The sequence below is a fragment of the Ambystoma mexicanum genome, chromosome 4q (genome assembly GCF_040938575.1).
Source record: "Ambystoma mexicanum isolate Mex_15411 chromosome 4q, UKY_AmexF1_1, whole genome shotgun sequence".
NCBI lineage: Eukaryota > Metazoa > Chordata > Amphibia > Caudata > Ambystomatidae > Ambystoma > Ambystoma mexicanum.
The window spans coordinates 705,780,744-705,803,120 of record NC_090928.1 but is presented as its reverse complement, the minus strand read 5'-3'; positions in this window follow the sequence as shown (position 1 = coordinate 705,803,120).

Below are 22,377 nucleotides of genomic sequence, written 5' to 3'. Positions count from 1 at the left end.
TCTGGGTGTTATTGAACCCTCCACCAGTCCCTGGTCCAGTCCAGTGGTCCTTGTCCCCAAGGCAAGTTCCCCGGCGGGTACCAAGGATTGGAGGTTCTGCGTGGACTACCGAGGAGTCAATGCCGTCACCAAAACTGACGCGCACCCATTGCCCAGGGCTGATGAGCTCGTGGACACTATAGGTGCTGCCAAATTTGTGAGCACCTTTGACCTTACCTCAGGCTATTGGCAAATAGCTCTGACGGACCATGCCAAGGAAAAGACGGCATTCTCCACACCTGAGGGACTCTACCAGTTTAGGGTTATGCCCTTTGGGTTGAAGAATGCCCCTGCCACCTTCCAGAGATTGGTCAACCATGCGCTCAGTGGGCTGGAAGCCTTTTGTGTGGCTTACTTAGACGACATTGCCGTCTACAGTTCCACCTGGGAAGAGCATTTGACACATCTGGATAAGATGTTGCAGGCCTTGAAAAGGGCTAACCTCACTATCAAGGCCACCAAGTGCCAGATAGCTCAGGGGAAAGTTACCTATCTTGGTCATGAGGTAGGAGGGGGTCAAATCCAACCTCTCTCCAGTAAAGTACAGGACGTACAGAACTGGGAGACTCCCACTACTCAAACCCAGGTGAGAGCCTTTTTGGGCCTCACTGGGTACTATCGCAATTTCATGGCAGACTATGGAACCATAGCTGCACCCCTGACAGCTCTAACTTCACCCAAACAGCCTAGGAAGGTTAATTGGACTGAAGACTGTCAGAGGGCCTTTGATGGCTTGAAAGAAAGTCTGTGTAGGGCACCTGTGTTGAGTGCGCCTGACTACAGCCGACCCTTTATCGTCCAGACGGATGCCTGCGACACCGGAATTGGAGCTGTCTTGTCCCAGTTAGATGACAAAGGGAGAGAACATCCTATCATATTCATCAGTAGACAACTCAAGGGTAGAGAACTTAGGTGGGCTACTGTTGAAAAGGAATGTTTTAGTATAGTTTGGAGCCTTAGGCGTTTTAGGCCCTACCTTACGGGGTCCACCTTCAAGGTCCAAACAGATCATAAGCCCCTGAAGTGGCTTATGCAGATGAAGGGTGAGAATCCGAAATTGCTCAGGTGGTCGATTAGCCTACAAGGGCTAGACTTCACCATAGAGCACAGACCAGGGAAGAGTCACGATAATGCAGATGGCCTTTCCAGAAGGTATGTTGACCGTCTGGATGAGGGTGTCTATCCCGTGGGAGATTAGGCACCCTCCACCTCAGTCTGGGGGGGGCGACTGTGATGCCGGAAATGCATCTGAGGGACAGGGCCTCTGAATCCTTGTCCTTTTTCTGTTTTTACCGTGTGTTCTGTCATGTTTTCTGCCCAGGAGACCATGAGGGACTCCTGGCAGTGCAGCTCTCTTTTGGTTTGGTGAACAGACCCATGGGATACCCTATGGCACCCATGGGTAGGGGTACAACCCTGTGCCCCTAGTGTATGTTTTTGGGCACCTGTGGGTGGCCCACAGAGCAGGGTATGGGCTGGTGGCAGCTCCATGCTAAACTTGACAGGTGCTCTGGGTGTCCTCCATTTTGGGATACCCAGGCCCTGCCATTGGGATCAGTTGATTCCTGATAGAAACAAGATGGCCCCTGTGGCCTCTTGCTTTCTATTGCCTGTTGTCTTGTTTTTCCCAAAGTCCTGGGAAGCCCTGGCTCTGTCCCTTCCCCCTGGCTGGCTGTTGGGTGGAAGTTCCATATATGGTGTTGTTGTGAAGGCCCAGCTAGACTGACTGGAGCCTTCCCAGTGACTGTGTGTTATGGGTACCTCCTGTGGGTGGGACCTGGGTGAATGGAGTGTGTGACCAATATACAATTCTTGTTGTGGTTGTCTGGTTTCTGGCATGTGAGACAAAGACTGAGACAGCCCTGCCCGAAACTGGCCTGAATGCAGTGTGTAGTGTTGAATGCCTGGGTACTTGTCCCAATCCACATTCCTTGTTGTGAGTGTCTGAAAGGGAGGAGTGTGGCCTGAATGCACTGTGTGCCTGATTGGCTGACTGACTGCATGAATGCCCTTCTGTGTGATTGGCTGCTGTGTGTGTGCCAGCAGTGTGGATGAGAGACAGAATAGTATATCTGGGGACCTCTCACCACTGGAAATTGTTCAGAAGCATTCAGAAGCTGAGTCTCCACTCAAGAGTAACTGGATTTGCTGATCCTCGACGTCCAGCTGGAAGAAGAAGACTTGCTGTGGCATTTGCTTCGACGGAACTGAAGGTTGTCGAAATCGTCGAGGACTGACCCGAGAGAGGACCTGGTAAGGCGCCCTCTTCCCGTGCTCCGAGGGACCATCGAGCACCGCTGAATCTTCGCCGAAGCTCCCTGGACGCCAGACCATCGAAAGGCTGCCGACCGGAGAAGGGGACTGCCGAGGAGACCGAAGTAAAGCACCCGGACATCGACGCTGTCGAAGTCCATTGCCGTCGACCAGGGTTCGCAGGTCTGTGCAACCGCTGGAGGCCCGTCGAAGTGGTGTTGCCCAGCCGGGGGAACCACTTGACGCCGAGCCGCCGACGACCGGAGCCGTCCGCTCCTTGCCTAAGAACATTTGACTCGAAGGACTCCCTCGTCCGCACCGTCGACCACTTTTGCCCTGCCGGAGAAAGTCGAGGACGACCAACGCGCAGAGGAGAATCCGCCGGTGGGTTTCCCGCCACCTCACGATCCCAAAGACTCGAGCGACTCGACGCCCTTGCTGGGCTCCCGTCTCTACAATCTTTGCGGTCCAGAACTATTGTCATCGAGGTGCCCCGCACACCTCCGCCTTGCAGGACGCCGACGCCCCGACGCCGACGAGCACCGCTCGGACGAAGCTGCCGCCTCTTCGACATCGTTCTACCTCGTTTGTCGACAGACGTTCGACGCCCCGTGCCTCCCGCTTGAAAGGGAAGGCATTCAAGAAGGGCCGTCGATTCCCCGTCGCCGAACCCCGAGGTCTTCGACGTTTCTCGACGCCTCTCGACGATCCGTGACTCCCGCTTAAAGGGGGTCATTCAAGAAGGATCTGTCGACGCCTCTTCGAAGAACTCGACCCCACCAGGTACATTGGGGGGGGTAAAAACATTGTAGGAGAGAATAAGACTGTTGAACAATATATGGACTGGGCTTGTGTTATATCTCTTTATTTTACAGGTTGCCCAGGTGGGGGGATCTCCACACAGAACTGTGTCCAGTGGTAGGGGCCAGTATTCTGCCTATTGTTTCAACCCTCTGTTATCTCTCCTCTCTCTATTTGCTGGTTTCCTGCTTATTGATCTGCGTGCCATTGCTACAGTATTGTGAATGCACTGTTATGAGGTCTAATATTAGTGGTACCACTTTAGAATTGTAGATATTTATCATTATTGGTTTTCCTGAGCACAAAGTGCGTTGTTGTGATAAGTGTACATAACCCTTGAATATTAATTATATAAAGACTGTGTTTTCAGTAATACAGTGTGTGGACATTCCTTTGTGGGGGCTTGGGGATACACTGTACTTAAGAACCAGCCTGCATCACCTCCTGAGAAGCTAGGCCTTGATTGCTCGTCCATAGCTACCGTATTAGAGAATCTTGGCTGGGGTCCTCTGTGCCTCTCCTCTACCATATAGAGAGCGGAAGTACAGACCCCCCACCGGTCTTGACACATACACCTCCACAATCATACTTACCACCATAATCAGACACTCATGCACAAAGCACACAAACACTGCACAACACCCCAACCCACACTTTCTTTTTTTTCTCCAACAGACCCCAAAGAATGCCTACCAAAAAGCAACTCGGTGGAAAGCAACGCAGAAGTAGAGCAAATCAAAATAAAAGTGTCCAAAATAAGCATCCACCACTAGCAGATTTTGTACAAAAAGTTCAAACAAAACAGCTAATACAGTCATTAAGCGAAACAAAACAAGCTTTCAGTACAGAAACTTTCCCTCCTCTATCAACATGTAAAACCAAACAGAAAGTGATTAACAAAACTTGAACTACCACTACTGCTAACACTGGACCTATAAATCTTGATGTATTGGCTAGTAAGCATACCAAAAAAAAGTTTTACAAATAATGTTCTGCCACAGAGTCCTTCAGAACCTTTAAAAACAGGAGAGAAATCATGCACAACCCTTAATACTTACCGTAGAAAATTGATCCTTGAAGCTCTCATAGACAGTGCAATTCTTCTCAAAAGGAAGTTATTTATTTTAGTTTTAAACAGGATGGAACCACTAACAAAACTAACTATTAAACTACAAAAAAGACTTCTCAATAAACGGAATATTACAAAAAATTGCTTTTTAGACATCTGTGGAGGTGAATGGAGTCACACCACGACCACAGAACCATATTCTAAAGAAGAAGCATATAAACAAAAGCAAACAAACCCAATTGCCATACATAGCAGTGAACGAGGGTTTGAAAAACTTAATAACACCATTATGGAACAAGACACTCTGCTCACAAAAATATCCCCAGAAAACTCAGTATCACCTCCCCAATCTACTGAATCAAAACGTCCAGTTCACAAATGGCTGTGCACATCAATGTATAACATTGCCAAAAAATCTTTAAAATCTTTACGCCAGTTCATCAATCAGTATGTAAAAATCAAAGACAAATTCAAAATGAAACTACTACAAAATATGGATGCCTGTCCAGCGTGCAAATACACAGGGCTACAAGGACATTCATTAGCCTGCATTTCAGGACCTATTTGCAAAAGCACCTTCCATCATATCAAAAAGATATCAACACATAATTCAACTATATGAAATCTAGTCCAAAAACTCTAATATGCTAAAAGTCCTGCTTTCGTACTAGCCAACTTAAAGAACAATCTTCTACATAGTACAGCCAAACAACTACTCGAAGAAATAGACCATATCCAGAGAAAGTATTTTGGAATTGAAAGCCACTTACAAAATGAAATATATGTACAACAAACTAGCACCTAATTTACAAATAGCAACCTTCTATTAAACACATTAAAAAAAGAAAAACTTAAGTTTAAAAGTACCTCTGCTGAAGAACCAAACCATTTGTGCGTGTGTTGCCGCAGGACTTCTTATAAAAGTACCACAAAAACTATAGACATAACGTACAAAATAGAAGACAATGAAGATTCAAAATGGTTCCAATTAGCTCTCTACCTTATAGCAGAAAACGAATACGACATGACCCCGAAATACTTTGCAATTACTGCACTGCAAAACTTGACAACAACCAAACACCTTCGCATGCTATCACAAATAATTTAGAATTTGTCCCACTTCCAAAACCCCTGCAACAACTAAATGTATATGAGAGCATCATAATTCAAACAGTGCACCCATTTCAAGCAATAATACGCCTCCAACCAAAAACAGCACAATTACCTCCCTCTGAATTAGTCAAAGGCATTTGTTGCAAAGTAGTTTATTTACATTAGATCTCACAGAAAATGTACACAATCTAGGAGTGCGACGACCAATAGATCAATCTTCAATTGTCTAAGTAAATGGCGTACCTACAAAGGGCAAAACAATTTGGCAACAACTCGTGGATTTACATAAAGTTAGACAAGCCCTGAAATATCTAAAAAACAACAATGAATACTACAAAGAAATTAACATTAAAGAAAACCTGAGACAAACCATTGAAATAATTCAAGAGTCACAAGAAACTGGTCAATTTGAATTTCTAAATCCTACTACAGAATCCAATATTTTAGACCATTATACAATTCATCCTTTACACTCTGAAGATGCAATAGATGATGCACTTGAAACATACAAATTGCGACAAGACAAAGGATCTCCAATCAGCATATGGGAAAAAAGTAATAAAGCACAGAGCTTTCCGCTACTCTGTCCTACTGGAAAAGGAGGACGGTACGATGATAGGCCCACACAGATAACAGCATCAGAATATTGCTCTCTACGAATGTAATCTGACGACACCAGATTCAGACAAAACATGAAATACATATTCCACCTTCTCTTTGAAAGTGAACTAGCAACTCTATGCTACATAGTTGCACACACATTAAAATCAGGTACCCATTTTCAAAATATGTCAGCTAAGCAATTATTACAAAAAGTGCAAGAAAAAGATGAGATTTTACAGTCAAGTATTACAAATCCTTTAGCAAACATGCGTGGTACAAAAGAATAGTGGTTCCAACGTCACGGAGATGTACTCTGTAAGATACAAACCCACCCACTTGGTTTGCAACATTAAGTTGTGCAGAATATGCATCGGAAGATTTATACGATTTCCTACACATAGCAAACAAAAATAAAACAAACATAGATATAAAAACACCAGGAGAACTCTGCTCTGTAGATCCTGTAAATGTATCAAGATATTTCCATCATCGCTTCATTGCTATGCTACACTTTATTTGTAATAAGTCTGTTCCTCCCCTTTGAGAGGTTCAACACTTGTTTTGGAGAAAAGAATACCAAGCCAGAAGAGTACCACACATCCACATGCTATTATGGATTAAAGATGCTCCTAAATTTGGTCAGAACAGTGATGCCATTGTTTTGCAGTTCATCCAAAAATATGTCACTTGTGAAATCCCTTCACAAACAACACATAGGGCCTCATTACGACCCTGGCGCTAAGGGATTACCGGTACCGGTAAAGGTACCCATACCGGTAATCCCTTAGCACCTGATTACGAGGTCCCTTTGCGGGTGGCACTTTAACGCCTGCTTTTAGCAGGTGTTAAAAAACCAACCCGCAAAGGGACCTTGGCGCTAAGTACAGTGCCGCAATTTGCGGCACCGTACTTAGCGCCTTCCCCATTTCCATTGAGCCCTATGGGGCAAAAATAGGAATGGGGAAGGGCCATGGCGGCAGGGGGAATTACCGCCCCGCCAACCTCGGAATGGGGCGGTACTTCCCCATTCCACCATGGCGGAGTCGGTAAGTTACTGGGTCCGCCAAATCAGGACTTCGGCCAATTTCGCCCCAGCTCTGAGCTGGGGGGAAATCTGCCAAAAATGTGCGCTATTACTGGGAAATCCACCGAATTCCTGAATGGGCTCAATGGGGAATTACATTACCACAGAACTTGTGATCCGGCGCTGTTAGCGCCGGGGAGTTCGGCGGTAGGGCTAATACCGCCAGCGGTAATACTGCCGGCGTTGCCGCCAAAGTCGTGATCAGGCCCTAAGTCTTGGTCCTGCTAAATCTAGAAAAAGAGTTCTCAAATCATATGAGGACATAGAAACAATAGTCAAAAATGATTCCAACAGCCAAGACATTTTGAAAAACAATTTACTGGACACATACTACCCAAACAGGAGTACCACTTTGGAAACCAGGAAAGGAAATGAAAACACTATATCAGCCGTAAACTTTACACAGTACCAAACAATGTTGCACAATGAACAGCAACACAAAGAAGAACTCCAGGCCCAACTACAAGTGCACACTCCCAACAGTAGTCAACCTTCTGTAACAGGAAGCCAAGATCCAATTGGACAGCCACTAATAGCAAATGAGGCAGAATTAGTCATGGCAGAAGTAGAAAACACAATGTGTCAGTATGAACAAGCTACAGAAGACGTTGCTGTACTGAAATCACAACTGAACAATGAGCACCATAGCATTTTCCAAGAAATAACAAAACAAATTGAACATGGTCTACAACATGACAATAAAAACTGTACCTGCCAAGACTACAAACCTATACTGCTATACGTGAGTGGTGAAGCTGGTTCAGGCAAAACATTATTAATCAAAATCATCAGCAAGTTCCTTCAACAATTGACAAACAACAAACTGTCAGCTGTTGTAACTGCCCCCACATGTTTAGCTGCCTACAACTTAGGCGGTGTCACTTAACACGAATTACTACTCCTTCCAGTAGAACACCCAAAAATTTAGACTATTACAAAATTTCAACAGAAGCTGCAATGGAACTACGCAGAGTTTTCAAACAAATTAACATGCTGCTAATAGATGAGGTGAGCATGGTCTCCAACCTAATGTTAGCTTTGATTCACCTCAGATTACAAGTGGTCCTCAAAACAGACTACGACCAGCTCTTTGGAGGAAAACACATTATTGTTTTCAGAGATCTTCAATTGACACCAGTGAAAGCTGAACCTATTTTTAAAACTTTAGGGCACAAACTCTGCCTTAAAACTCTTGGCAGCATAGGACATGTCAACCTTTGGTGGCAACATTTCCAATACAGAGAATTAACTTAAAACATGCGCCAGTCTGCAGATCTCACATACGGCAACATCTTAAAAAGAATTAGAATTGGTGTACAATCTCAAGAAGCACAATCAACATTAAAAACCAGGCACATCCATACACTTTATGGCCGTAGCTCATGTGCTAATGATGTCATGCAACAATTAGCACACAAAAATGTCAATTGTATGTCCTCGATGCCAACTCTTGCAAGCTGTTACAAATTCAATGAAACAATGTTGAAAAAGAAATGCAACCAATAATTGAAATTTGTTCCACAGATAAACTGGGCGTACATGGTATGACACTGCCCATGTGTCAACAAGCTACTACAAGACTAAATACCCCTGAAAACTCTATCTCCAACAGAGCTGGTTTGGAGAAAATATTAAAATTATCTTTAAACAGTAGAGTAATGCTTAATCGTAACCTTGACGTGGAACAAGGACTAGTTAATGGAGCACTTGGTACAGTTGTTGGCTTTAAAACATACCCACGTGACAACAACATTCTATTTATCAATATTCTCTTTGACGGACTATCAGAAGTTAAAAGGATAGGACGCTCAACAGCCCGCTTCCTTCTTTTCAAAGACATGTATTTGCGCAGGGAACAATTTTCACTAACTCTAGCATACGCAGTGACCATTCACAAATCATAAGGCCTTACCCTAGATAAAGCATTAATAGATGTTGGTAGCACAGTCTTTAAAGAAGGCATGAGCTATGTAGCACTATCATGCTTACATACACTTTACAGGCTATTTCTAATCAACTTTGATGCAAGTAAAGTAAATGCTGATATTCCTTGCATTCTAGAATACAGTAGGCTGTGTTCCCTCCACACCCCCATCTGAAAACCTATCCTGTTCCACAGCAAGCAAAACATTGTAAAATAAAACTACTTCAAACAGAAACGATACAGGATATCACTACAATTCCTCCAAAGAAAAATAAGAACTAATACTTCATCAAGTACCACAATCAAACAAGAATCTAGTGGACAAAGTAACTCAGCTACTTCTTCAAAGAAGCAACACACACTCCAAACAAAATACTTCCACACAGAACTATCAGGTCCATTCAAATTTTCAAATGTAACTGCTATAAATTGCTACACAAATGTAGCAATATATATTCTATTCCAATTGCCACCAATTATTGAGAACATTTACTTACACAGTACAGACCAATTGTGTTTGCAAAAGTTAGTCCTTCATAGAAATGCAACCAACAATCCTGAAAACACTTACAGTGTTCATGGAATAAGACAAGAATTGGACTACTGTGCTGGAATTGTCAAATTCACTATAAACTCCCAAGAAGTTCCACAAGAATTTCTAATGTATTTACTAAAAGTACTGGAAAACAAAAACATACCTATAAATGAAATCTTTCAAATTTCATACATGTGGAAACATACATGCACTCTCTGCAACCATGTGGCGCAGGAAGAAATCCCTAGTGAACGCTTTATGTATGTATCCATACCTAACTGTGAATCCATTTCATTTCAGCAACTTGTACAAAATGCAAACCATGGCAGATTATGTACTACCTGCAATTCAGATAATCGCTCCACCTTACAAATACAGACACATAGTAAATACGTCATAGTAATGATTTTATGTTACAATGCAGATGGTACCAAAAACAACTGTAAAATGACTGGTTTCACACATGGTCAAGTATCACTTGTTAAGAAAACCTTCACAAAAATAGGTGTAATCTACCACGCAGGAGCCACAACCAATTCAGGTCACTACAGTGCATATATAAAAAAGAATTGTGGATGGTTTGAATGTAATGATAGTACCCTTACTCTAAAGCAGAGATTACCAGCAAATATTGTAAATGCTTAATTAATATTCTTAAAACCAAAATGTAATAAGTAATCTGTGTATGAACATAAACAAAACTTCAACTTCGAAACTATGCACAGTTAGAAAACGCCAACATGTATCTAACTGCCCCAAATATCTGCAACAAGTGAACAGATAAACAAATACTACTAAAATCAAACAAGAAATATACAGTTAGAATACGCCAACAGGTACCTAACTTTCCCAAACAATCTGCAACAACCCAACAAATAGATGAATAGCATAAAAGTAAAAATAAACAATTAGAATACGCCAACAGGTATCTAATTGCCCTACAAATCTACAACAAGTCAAAGATAGAAGATTAGCAAGAAACAAGAAATAAACAGTAAAACAATGAAAGAAATGTGTTGTACCACACCATAGAAGTTTTTTTTTTAATCCTGCATGGATTTCTTTTCCCACAGACCCAATGATTTAGAAAACAAACACAGAAACTGAGCAAATTGTGCAGTACACTGGTTTGAACTACAGTACTTATAAAGTACTAAATATGAGGGTAAAAAAAATACAGAAATGTCTATTATGCAATGCAATAACTCATTATGAACTACCTGCTCTAACATATGATCTTTTCTTTTATCACAGAGATCGAAAAAGTGTGTCTGGTCCAGTTACCCATGTCATGAAAAAACTGCATACAACCACAAAAACTCAACCAGTAAGTATCAAATAAATAAACTCAGAAACACTGCATTCCTTGTTACAAACGCTACAATCTTAACTGCATAAAACCTTTGGGTTGTATATATTTTATGTGTGTTTGATTCTATGGGTGTGTTATGCTGCGGTGGTTGTGGCCAGGGCCTAGAGTCTTTGGTGCATGGCCTACGGCCTACGGCCCACATACCACAGTCAAAATGGCCGTAGGCCATGCACCAAAGACTCTAGGCCCTGGCCACAACCACCGTAGCATTACACTCCTATAATAACAAACATTTTGACTGTGGTATGTGGGCTGTTTATAGATCATATTAATTATAATCAATGCTGTACTAACAACCCAAAACCAACATCATACTAAAGTAAAATAGCTAGTAGTGCATTCATTATGTCCGCAGACAGCCGCTACGATGCGGGCATGGCAAACACATCAAGGGCACCTGCCACCTAAACAAATACAGTATTTGACTCATCTCTTACTCCTCAACCCTCCCCAAGCACTCCTGCAAACCAACACACTCTCCAAAATTGCATTTTGCCTCCGTTTGCTGACGCGCTGTCAACGGATCCAAGATGGCGGGGGCACCGAAACAATGTGACGCGCCTCATGCCTCACCCCAGCCAATCGTCTAACACGTTGCATGTCTGTGGACATGACTCAAGCCGGTTAGCCAATCGGTGTCCTGTCCGCAAAGCGAACAGGGAAGTGTGTCCGTGGAACGGACATAGATATCACTAATTTTTTTGCCTTACATTTTGGCTATTTAAAAAAAACTACTGGACGGATTTACACCAAATTAACAAAAGCATGCTTTTGGGACAAAGCCGCCTTTCCTGCCTCAAATTTGGTGGAAATCCCTCTACATTTTTAGATGACTTATAAAGATTATAGACCCAACCTTCCATGTTTGTGTAAAGACTTGATGGATTTTGTCAAATGGGGGCTAAGTTACATGGCTATTGTATGCACATACATTTTGAAACTTTAAAAAAAATAAAACATGGGTGGATTTCAAGCAAACTCGTCGGGAGCATTGGCAAGGACATTAAAGCATGATTTTGAAAATGTGGCTGTGTTTTCTTTTTTGACAAGTGTCATCATGTAGGTACAAAAAATAGTCATTTACCTTTGGTGACTGAGGTATAGCCTGTGGCCATGGGCAGTAGCCAGATTGTCTGGGTCATGGCATAAGGTCATGACGTGGACAATCTGGCTACTGGCCATGACTGCTATGGATGGAAAATAGTGTTAAAATGGTTATGTCTACCTGGGACTGGCTATGTGGTAAAGTTATTCAAAGGTAGGATAGGTTTGAAAGGGAAAAATGTGCTTGTGGTAATATGTTCATAGGGTTTTGCAGGCTGACATGGCAAGGGAAGAGAGTATGTGTACGGAGCCCCGCCTTCTCTTTCCATGTTGGCTGTCTTGGAAATGGATAATCCTTCCTTCTTACAGCGGGACGCCGCAGGCATTCGCTATAGGAAGAAAAATCTATGTTTTAGCACCCTGGGTTCCTGCTTTGGGAACCAGGGTTTCTAATGGCCTTTATCCCCCATTTCAGGGGCTGCAATGGATGATAATGGTCCATAGCCCTCCTTATTTATATACCTATTTATAACACACCAAAACCCGCAGACATCAGGCTGTGTGGTTACAGTATTTGTTGAGGAAGATGAGGTGGAGGAAGACAGCTTACTACTTGCTGAGAAAGGAACAACCTTTCTGAGAGCATTGCGTTCATTGGATTTGGTGTGGCCGTGCATGGAAGTGGTCCCGTATGAGTACTGTCCAGGTAGTCTGTGACTGAGTACAAAATTGCACTCAGTGCATTTCACTCTGGTAGCTTTAGCCTTTGGTACACTCCCAACAGTAGCAAAGAACTGTCACACTATGATTCGATCTTGGTGCTAGAAGTAGGCACTTCCTCTATCTCATCTTCTTGGTCCTCTTCATTGTCTTTGAAAGTACTGCACTTTTTTTGTTGTTAAGGTCCTCCAGCTGGTGGTGGTGGTGGCTCTTGGGGAGGAGGGATGGCAATAACTGATGCCATTTTTAAGATAAATAGCAGTTTTGATAAAGATTCTTCCAAGTATGTACTGTGTACTAGATTGGTAATGGATAATGAGTATGAAAAGGTGTAGGAGGTGTGCAAGGGAGATTGTGAAGTTGTAAGTTCCCAGATCAGTAGAAAATGCAGTTCTGAACTGTCTTCGAAGCATGGATCTGATCACAAAGTGCAGATGCCTTCGCGAACACGTCACCATACCACTCACAAGCGTACGGTCACGTGGCACTGTCCAGAAGGTCTGCGATTAAGTCAGACGTTTCCGGACATCTACGGATGCAAAATTATTTCAAAAAGTTGCAAAAGTGTATAGACATGTTAAAAATGATGCTACAAGGTGGGAAATGGCAGGGTTTTAAGGTGAAACTTTGTAAATTGGACAAAAATATTGCTTATTGGCTAAGTATGATATTAGTAAGTTGTAGGAAAATAGCATGCACTGGTAAAAATCCCTGAAATTCACTGAAAAACTTTGTGTTAAAGGGATATTATGGTTAAGTTGCACTAATAAAAACCTATGAAATTCAATGAAAAAACTTAGTTAGAAGGACGTTATGGTTAAGTTGCACTAATAAAAACCTATGAAATTCAATGAAAAAACTTAGTTAAGGGGACATTATGGTTCAGTTGCACTAATAAATAACATCATGGTTATAGGTAAAACCGAAAAAACCTCAGAAATTTTCCAGTTATGGTAAGCTAAGCAACCATAACTCGTGCCACCACGGTGCACTGCTAAGACTAACACCCAGGACATCAAAGATGACATCACAAAAGATGTTTGGTAGTTTTTTGCCATCATAACAATAACAATCCCTTGTGGAGGCTTCCCATGAAAACTAAATGCACATGTGATGTCATCAGTGATGTCATGAATGAGATTTTTGATGGCATCTTTGATGTCATGGGTGTTAGTCCTTGCAGTGCACAGCGGTGGAGCGAGTTATAGTTGCTTAGCTTACCATAACCTGCAAATTTCTGGGGTTTTTAGGTTTTACCTGTAACCATAATGTCCCTGTAGCAATGTTTTTCCATTGAATTTCATAGGTTTTTTAGTAGTGCAACTTAACCATAATGTCCCTTTAACAATGTTTTTTGTTACTGAATTTTTATAGGTTTTTACTAGGGCACTTTAACCATAACGTTGCTTTAGGCTACTTTTTTCAATAAAGGAGAAATATGTTTAGTAGCGCAACTTAATCATAACGTCCCTTTAACAATGTTTATTCTTAGTGAATTTCATAGGTTTTTAGCAGGACACTTTAACCATAACGTTCATATATTATAGTTTTTTGATGAAAGGTGATAGGGTTTCAGTTGCACAAGTAATAATGTGTCTTTAGGTGAATTCCATTAGTTTTTTACAGGATACGCTTAGTTTGTAAAGATGTACTGTACCACATACTGAAGCCGGTGACTGTATAGTAATAGGCACAAAGGTTGGGAACACAGCATCCGTTTGTGGAGATCAGGTGGAGTCCAATGTGCCCAGAAAGGGAGGGGTGGCCATAAAAAGAAGTTACATGCAGAAAAGACAAAAAACATATACAAACAGCAGCAAGTGCGTGAATGGGAAGAGAAAATGCTGTAGCTGTACAAAATCTGTACTTTCGCAACAAAGTGCACAAAGGCGTAGGGTATGCAGCATAATGGAAAGCACTAACAAGTGAAGTAATGTTTGCCTTCAACAATGTTACCGCACACCTGCTCCACAATCAAACAAAGAACGAAGAGGCAGAGGAGCAGACGACAACTACCGAGAACAGAGCATCAAAGCAACGTGGTACACAAAAGTTTAAGTTGTCATTGCACAGGTCCAGTAGTGTACAATATTAGGAAAGCATGATGTTTTCTGTTTGAGTGCAGCAATGGCTTCCGCCCTAGAATGGCTGGATGAGAATTTTCCGTATGAAGAAATGAGTGATGACGATAGGCCCATTGTTACCCACCGCACTGTGAAAAGGGAAAGAGTTACTGAAAGGGCAAGCACCCTGGAATGACTGGAGGAGAATTTCCCGCATGACCAAATGAGTGAGCATAGTAACCCCATAGGTAGGGAAGGTGGTAGCAAAATGAACACAATCACAATGTAATACTTCTTGTGAATGAACCACATTTGTCGTCTTTTAACAGAACATACCGGAATGGAAAGCAGTACACCAGAAGCAGCACCTTTTGCACAAAAATATAGAGCCATTGAAATTGAAGTGAATGCTAGGCATATACAAGTTGACCGCCTTTATAGAGGAACATATAATGGGTAAAATAAGATATCAGTGCCAAACGTGCACTTGCCCACCTTCTCCATTTCCCAGACCCCCTTCCCTGCAAATTAAGTGTCATGAGAGACGCTTTTATGAGACCGCAATCCCTTCTACCTCTCACCAGTAGTTTGGTGAAATGGGAAAATCCCCAATATATGTATCTGTTTCTTGCCCTCCTTTCATTTCCGAACAGTCGCTATGAATGTGTGCTAATAAAGATTGATATGTTAATGTGTACTTATTGTGTACGTCCTTTTTTTTGATTTAACAAGGCCATTGTAAGTGTGAAGGGCACATCACTAGCGGGGATGATTGCAAGTAAGAAAAATGGAGGAGGCTGACGGCTGCCACACCTGGGTTCCCTATGCACAATCACAATGAAACCATCCGGAGGACGCCAATACGGGCCGCATGTTTGCATGCACACAACCATCTGTAAATAGTTGCATGAGCATCCGTTTATCTTTGGCACAACTGCGCACATGCGTATATCATCCTGTGACGCCTGATAACACTGTCCCTAGTGAACATATGCAAATAAACGTGTGATGTTGTTGTAGTAGTTGGAAGTGTGCACCCACATCCTGCGAGTATTTTTGCACTTAAACAATCCACCTACTGTATCGTGCTCACAGCAAGCGTGGGTAGAAATGTGCAATGTGTGTGTGCCATATGTTTAAGTAGTCTGGGGATGGTAAGAGTATAGATAGGAGAACTATGCACGTGGCCACAAAGTTTAACGGGCAATGTACATCCGGCAGACAAGCTTGCAAATGGAGAACAATGATGACGTCACCATGGTAACGGATTAACGGTGCGAGTGGTCCCTTATTTGGCGGACACGCCCCAGATCTGTGTACATCAAAGAGGACATTTTTCTGCACTGTATGGAGTGTTACAGTGATACTGAACCCTTACAGATATCCTCCACCCTTCCCTCTACATGTAGATATTGTAGGGAAAGAGATAGTGGCACTTTTCAGTGTCATGTGCTCCACATCAACCCTATAAAAGGGCACACCCCGCAAGTGCTCTGTTTGGATTTCTAGAGAAGACCACCGGTGCACATTGGTGGGGGGAGAAATTGCTTCCTCACCAATTGCGTGCCTGCAAACTACTTCTGCAAGTAATGGCCAGCAGAGCTTCTGCTACTATCTCTGAGTCAGGAGAACACACACGGTCACCACCAACACCTCCTTCTGAAAGTCCTGATCAAGGGGACAGGCGTCATAATGTGGAGGGACATCGAAAAGGAAACGAGAATAAAGTGGAAGGAATCCCCATTGCCTATTGCCAGTGTCAATCCTGCGTGTGGAAACTATTTAGGACCGTTGGAGATGTGCCAAAATCTCATGCAAACCATTTGCAGTGCACTGAGTACTCAGCCACTGAATACCTGGCTTGTACAGCTATGCACCACCTCCATGCGGCGACACTGGAAAACTAACCACCAGGCATCTATTCGGAGGGTAGTCCCCTTCCGAGCCGGCAGTAGGTTATTGTCCTCTACAGCATCCTCTACATCTGCTCCTGCCACCAATAGGGACACTTCAGTGGGCCACCGCGTTCCGCAAGAAGCCCTGGATGACATACGCAGTGCAACAGACCCCTACCTTTCAAAGATCACTGTATTGTGCATATACTGCGATACGGTACTGTGTAGGGGAGAACATTTACGAAGTGCTTTCGAGGCTTCTGTCTGGGAGCATGGCAAACACTGCCCCCTACCCAAGTAAGGTACACCGCACACCTTCTGCTTTCCACATACGATTTCTTATCCCTGTCGTTGGTACCCTTTGCCAAATCTCCCTTCCACTGCTGGCTTTTCAGGTGTGTCTTATAACAACAGGAACAATGCTACACAGCCAGAAGGTATGGGGAAGAAAAAGGCTTTTTTCAGAGCCACCTTCCACTGTTCAAAAATAGAAGTTGAATGCAAGCATGCAGGCGGTGACGCTGCCTGTAAGCACTGTGTACAGAGATGGCAACAATGGGTGGCGGTATGCCGTCAAAAGCATTGTACGCATTTGCTAAAAGAATTGGTGGCTTTAAAGAGCCTTTTTGTGCTGGTTGTATTTTCAACAGTAAAAGCAGTGCACAACCACAGATAAAATGCTTCCTACATTTGCAGGAAGTGCTGCACAGCATTTTAGATATTACACAGAAAGATCTCATTGCCAGCATCAGTCAGATGAACTCCATCTGAATGAAAAATGTTGCTATTACTAAACGTAATGTTTTCATTATGGAAGGAGAACATGCGAAAGTCGCGCAAAAAAGCGCAAACAGCCTTGTTCACATTGCGCTGTGCTTTCTACATTTGTGGCCCACGAAAGGAAGAACGCAGCCAGGTCTGTCTCTGGGCAATGCGGGGAAAAATTATGTGAGATGTTGGAAACATTTCCATGAGTTTCCGAAATGTCTCCTTCATTGCAAACTGCAGTGCTGCTAGTGCACAATGTTCTGTGTAAACTTGTTCCCAATGTATCCACAAGTCGCCCAACAGCCATATAGTTTGCCTACTTAACGGCACATCCGTCCCCATAGCCATGTCCATTCATATTGGCAAACATACATTCTAGCACAATCTGTTGCTACACAGCACACCCACAAATTTACATTGACCAATCCCAACTCCTGCACAGTCCCATTTCCATTGCAGCCACCTTCAAAAGACCCGGATGTAGCAATTGCGCACCCCCAAAAGGCGCTGCTTTCACCAACATATTTCCCTGTACACGGGGCTGCACAAACACATTTTAAGCATCATAGAAAGTTGGTGTCCTCGTAGAAATTGTGCAGTGGTTTTTCCTAATTTTGCTGAAGGGGCATGTAAATAAACACCTTTTTGTGTGCTCCTTGTTAAGGGTCCCTCTTGGCTTGTCCGCCGTACATTACTATATGTGTGTCTGCAGCATACATTGCACATAGTGCAATAGATTACTAATTGCAATAGGTGGAAAAAAAATCCACCGCCGCTGACAAACGTCACAATACAAGCACTAACGTTGTTATTGGCACAAAAGAACATCCTACAATGGAACCCACAAGCAGACACACACGTGAATCGGTAAACTGTAAATCAGTAAATCAGGGCCAGTCCTTCTTTCCTTTCAAGTACTCTTTCAGCAGCACTCCCTGATTGGCTACTGTTAAATGATTACATATGCATCAAACAATGATATCCAAGAACTGTGCATGTAATGCTATCACATCTATTGAACAGTGCGTAACAGCCGTTAAACACGCAGAGGTGAAATATCCTACAAATGAAAAGCACCTGCACGAGAAAGTACTGTACAATGATCTACACGTTCTGCACCCACAAACATCAGCATCGCTACCCATCACCACACCCAGTAGCAATACTATGTTTTGTACAGTACAGTTCCAACTGTGTTATACGTACGTAGCAGCAGTGTACCTAGAAGCAAATCTCAATAAGGTGCTCAAAATTTGTACCATTAAGTCTCCCATCACCTACCATTAAATCGCTCCTGCAGTGGTAGGTGGTTCCAAAGCTTCCATTTCCCCACAACAGGCATTGGTATATGAATAAGGTTACTCTGTTCTTTTGTTCCATCATTTTTACAATGCTCTCCCCCAGTAAAACACCTCCTAGCAAAGTTGTACAAATTACACACAAAACTATCAGGCACCCTTTCCTACCAAACTGTACAAAGTGGTGTGCAGTCATAACATCGAAAAATAAAATGTCGAATTACACAAAAATCGAAAAAATAATGTCGAAAAAAAATGTTGAATGATTTATTTTTTTTATTTATATTTATTTTTTGGGTCCCACATGTAAAAAAAAAAAAGGTAAAAAAAAGGGGGTTGGGGGGAACCCCCCCGTTTCGAATAAAAAACGTAATAAAAAAGAAATTTGAATTTTTTTTTCAACATTCTTTTTTCGATTTTTTGACTTTCGACATTTTGGTTTTCGATTTTATGACTATAAACCATACAAAGTGCATACATTTCAAGCATAACAACAGTTTCTACCCACACGTTATACATAACAACAGTCGTTCTGCAATAAAAAAGGTTTTCACCACATTCACAACAGTAACAGTCGTAAATGTGCATAATGAAATTAAAACCCAAAAGCAATGCTTTTCTAAGCATACATATGCAAATAACTGCATGCAAATGTCCGCCCGAAAACATTATGCTTTGAACATATTTCTGCAACTTTTGTCTCATCCTTCCACAATGCGCACTACTACATTTGTGAAGTAAATAGGCCTACACTAATGCACACACGTTTTTCATAACAAGTGATACACTAAACTCCCAAATAGGCCGCCTACTCCCGTAACAAACACGCTTATGCTCCCCAGTGCCCTCGTCATTGTACACCTTACTTTCATACAGGCACACTTTGTCTTCCTGCCAAGACATCCCCCTATAGTTTTGAAAAATGTAATGTACACATGTAAGCACAATGTCATTAGCCAACATATATTCTTACTATCTTCTTATGCACGAGCAGTACCCAGCTATCTGTGGAAATCCACTGGAGTGTGCACTTAAAATACAGCCTACAATAAACCTACTCTCTGAAATCAACAAAGTACAATTCCAGAATACTCTTGTATATCTTACTAAACAAGTGCACTATTGTTGTACTGCAGCATATAAATGTGTGCCTGTTGTAAGGACATGTATAGCATTTTTGCCAGCATATAATAGCATTTTGCCAGCATATAATAGCATTTTGCCTGTATGTAATATAGCATTTAAAAAAAAAGAGATTAGACGTAATTTTTCTCCATTCCAGTCATTACAGCAGGCAAAGAAAGTTGTGTACACGATTACGGCTGGGCAAAATACTTCCCCTGGCAAATTTTTGCAAGATTTTTATGAAGTGCTATATTGTCAGGGTAGAGAGAGTGATAAAATTTAAGATACCAGATCAAAATCTAAAGAATCCTCGGCAACAGTAATCGAGATCAGGTCAGCTAAAATGTCACTTAAGTTTGCTCAAAGTCCAGGCAAAAATAATGTGACACCCGAACAGAGGGGTAATCAACAGAGATTGCCGCTCTCTGCACCGATGTTTCAGTCACATGATCCTACTAATAGGGAGAGCTACATTAGCCCTAGGTACTTAGGAAACAGGCCCCGGATAGAATATCGGCCTGATATGTCAGGTATGAAGAATAGTCCGAGACAAAACCAGGATCAAAGAAGTAATGGTCCTGTCGGGGGGAAATTCTGCCGGGGTCGGCCGGGCCGTCCGCAGACCTCCGGGCAGGGAGGCCCCAACTCCTCCCGTATATCCCAGATGAGATAGAGTATGAGACACATGCAAGAAGCAAGGTGACTCTGCTGTTTATTAGACAAAAACGGCAGGGATGGGTCAAGGAGCGTACGCGTCCGTCCTGACACACACACAATCGTAGGGCTCGCAGGCCCTTTTTACCTTAGTATGACGCGCTACTTGCGTCACATTGGAAAGTTAGCAAAAAACCTATCGCCACTCTTAATTGGTTGCTCGAGTGGTAGGGTTAGTATAGCACACGTATAGAGAACAATGTTAGTGGTCGAGGGTTAGTCAGGTAATATATCTGGGTTGTCCCTACAATTAGATACATGAGAATTGTTACATGAAGACCCCTGATGATTGGTTAAAGTTAATGGCGTCAGTGATAGGAGCCCCATGTTCTGATTGGTGCACCCACGAGCTTCCCAGCCTGGCACCATCGCTGTTCCCAGCTCTCGGTGTACCTGTCATTTGCAACAATGTTTCACTATGGGTACGTGCAGACAATGTGAGGACTTATTCATAGCTGGAAGGCCGACTACTCCCACTGTCGCAGATGTCCATTGAGCCTTTTAATTGTATCTGCTTATGTCTTGTAACGAGAGATCCAGACGCTTTCTTCCTCCTGGGCTTGGCATCATGTCAGGTTCGGCTTGGTCACGTGAGGTGGGACCGTGTTTGAGGCATAATTCTGCACAATTAATATTGCTTTTTCCACTGTGTGCCTGGTTTAATTTGCAGGTGTGACTTTAACGTTGGTGTGCGGCGTGCGAGGTTGCAACATCGTGCCCTTGATGGTTTGCTCTCGGAATGTGGGTTTGCAACATTGCGACCTTGGCTGGTTGCTTCGCCGGGCTCATTCTGCAGGATCAGCAACCTGACTCTTGTTCTTTTAACGTCCATGGAAGCTCTTGCTTGCGGCCTACTTAGGCCTGGTGTATAAGTGGAGCCGTTTGGTGCACAGGCGCTTTAGGTTACAGTACCATATTGTCTTATGACCAGTATCGTGTCTTCATTATATTTCTCATTGTGGCAACTGGTTTTAGGAGAAGCGTAAGCAAGCTCTTTTAGATGAGTTCATGATGCGTCTTGCGTTTCTGCATTTTGAAAGCCTATGTGGAAAATAATAAAGATGCACGTCCGTGAGTATGTCTGTCGCCTACGTCATAGCACTGGGTATATTCTTCGTGTAGATTGGTGCGGGAGTGTCCAGTGTGTATACTTGTACAGGTGTGCTGACCGTTGGCTAGGCCGTCATGGCATCTCTAACGACGTGTAGGTTTTAGTCTAGTTGGTCTGTGCCGCAGGTGTCGGCATGGCCAGTGCGGGCTGCTGGGCAGGCAGATGGACACATCTGTATGTTCCTGTACCAGGGTATTTGGTCGTCTGGTAGATGGGCAAACTCTTCTCGTGGCGGGTGTCTGGGTCGTGACCCTTTAGGCCAAGCGCGAGAGGTGAAGGACGGGAGCCTGGTCTTCCATTCTCCCACTTCAGTCCCCTCTCTGGTCAACTTGTCGACCACAAACATATCCTTTTCGTTGTCTCCTCTTACTCTCCATACCTTAGTTATTCCTCCTAAATGTCCATAGTGGTTCACATGATCTTCGAATGACCAATACATATATTCACAGGTTCCTCCAGGAGTACAGTATACCCATTTCCCTATGTAGCTCCTGGGGTTTCTTGGGTTCTCGATCTTCACCGATGGTGGGTCCAGATGGTTGGTGATGATCCAGGTGCGCAACTTCTCCATCTCTTGTATTATTATGCCTGTGTGTTGGCCGTCATCTGCTGGCATCAAGGGGTGCATACCGACCATTTCAAGCAACTCGTCAGTGGTGCGTGCCTTCCGGGCCTTCCAAAATCTTATTATGATCAGTGTAGCTCCAGCCAAAATAGTACAACCAACTATAATTTTCAGTCCATCCGACAGCCAAGATGGCATCCATGACCATAATAGTGAAAACCAGCTCTTATCCTTGTTTACACCGTTACTTTCATCCATCATTTTGGAGTGCATCTGGGCCA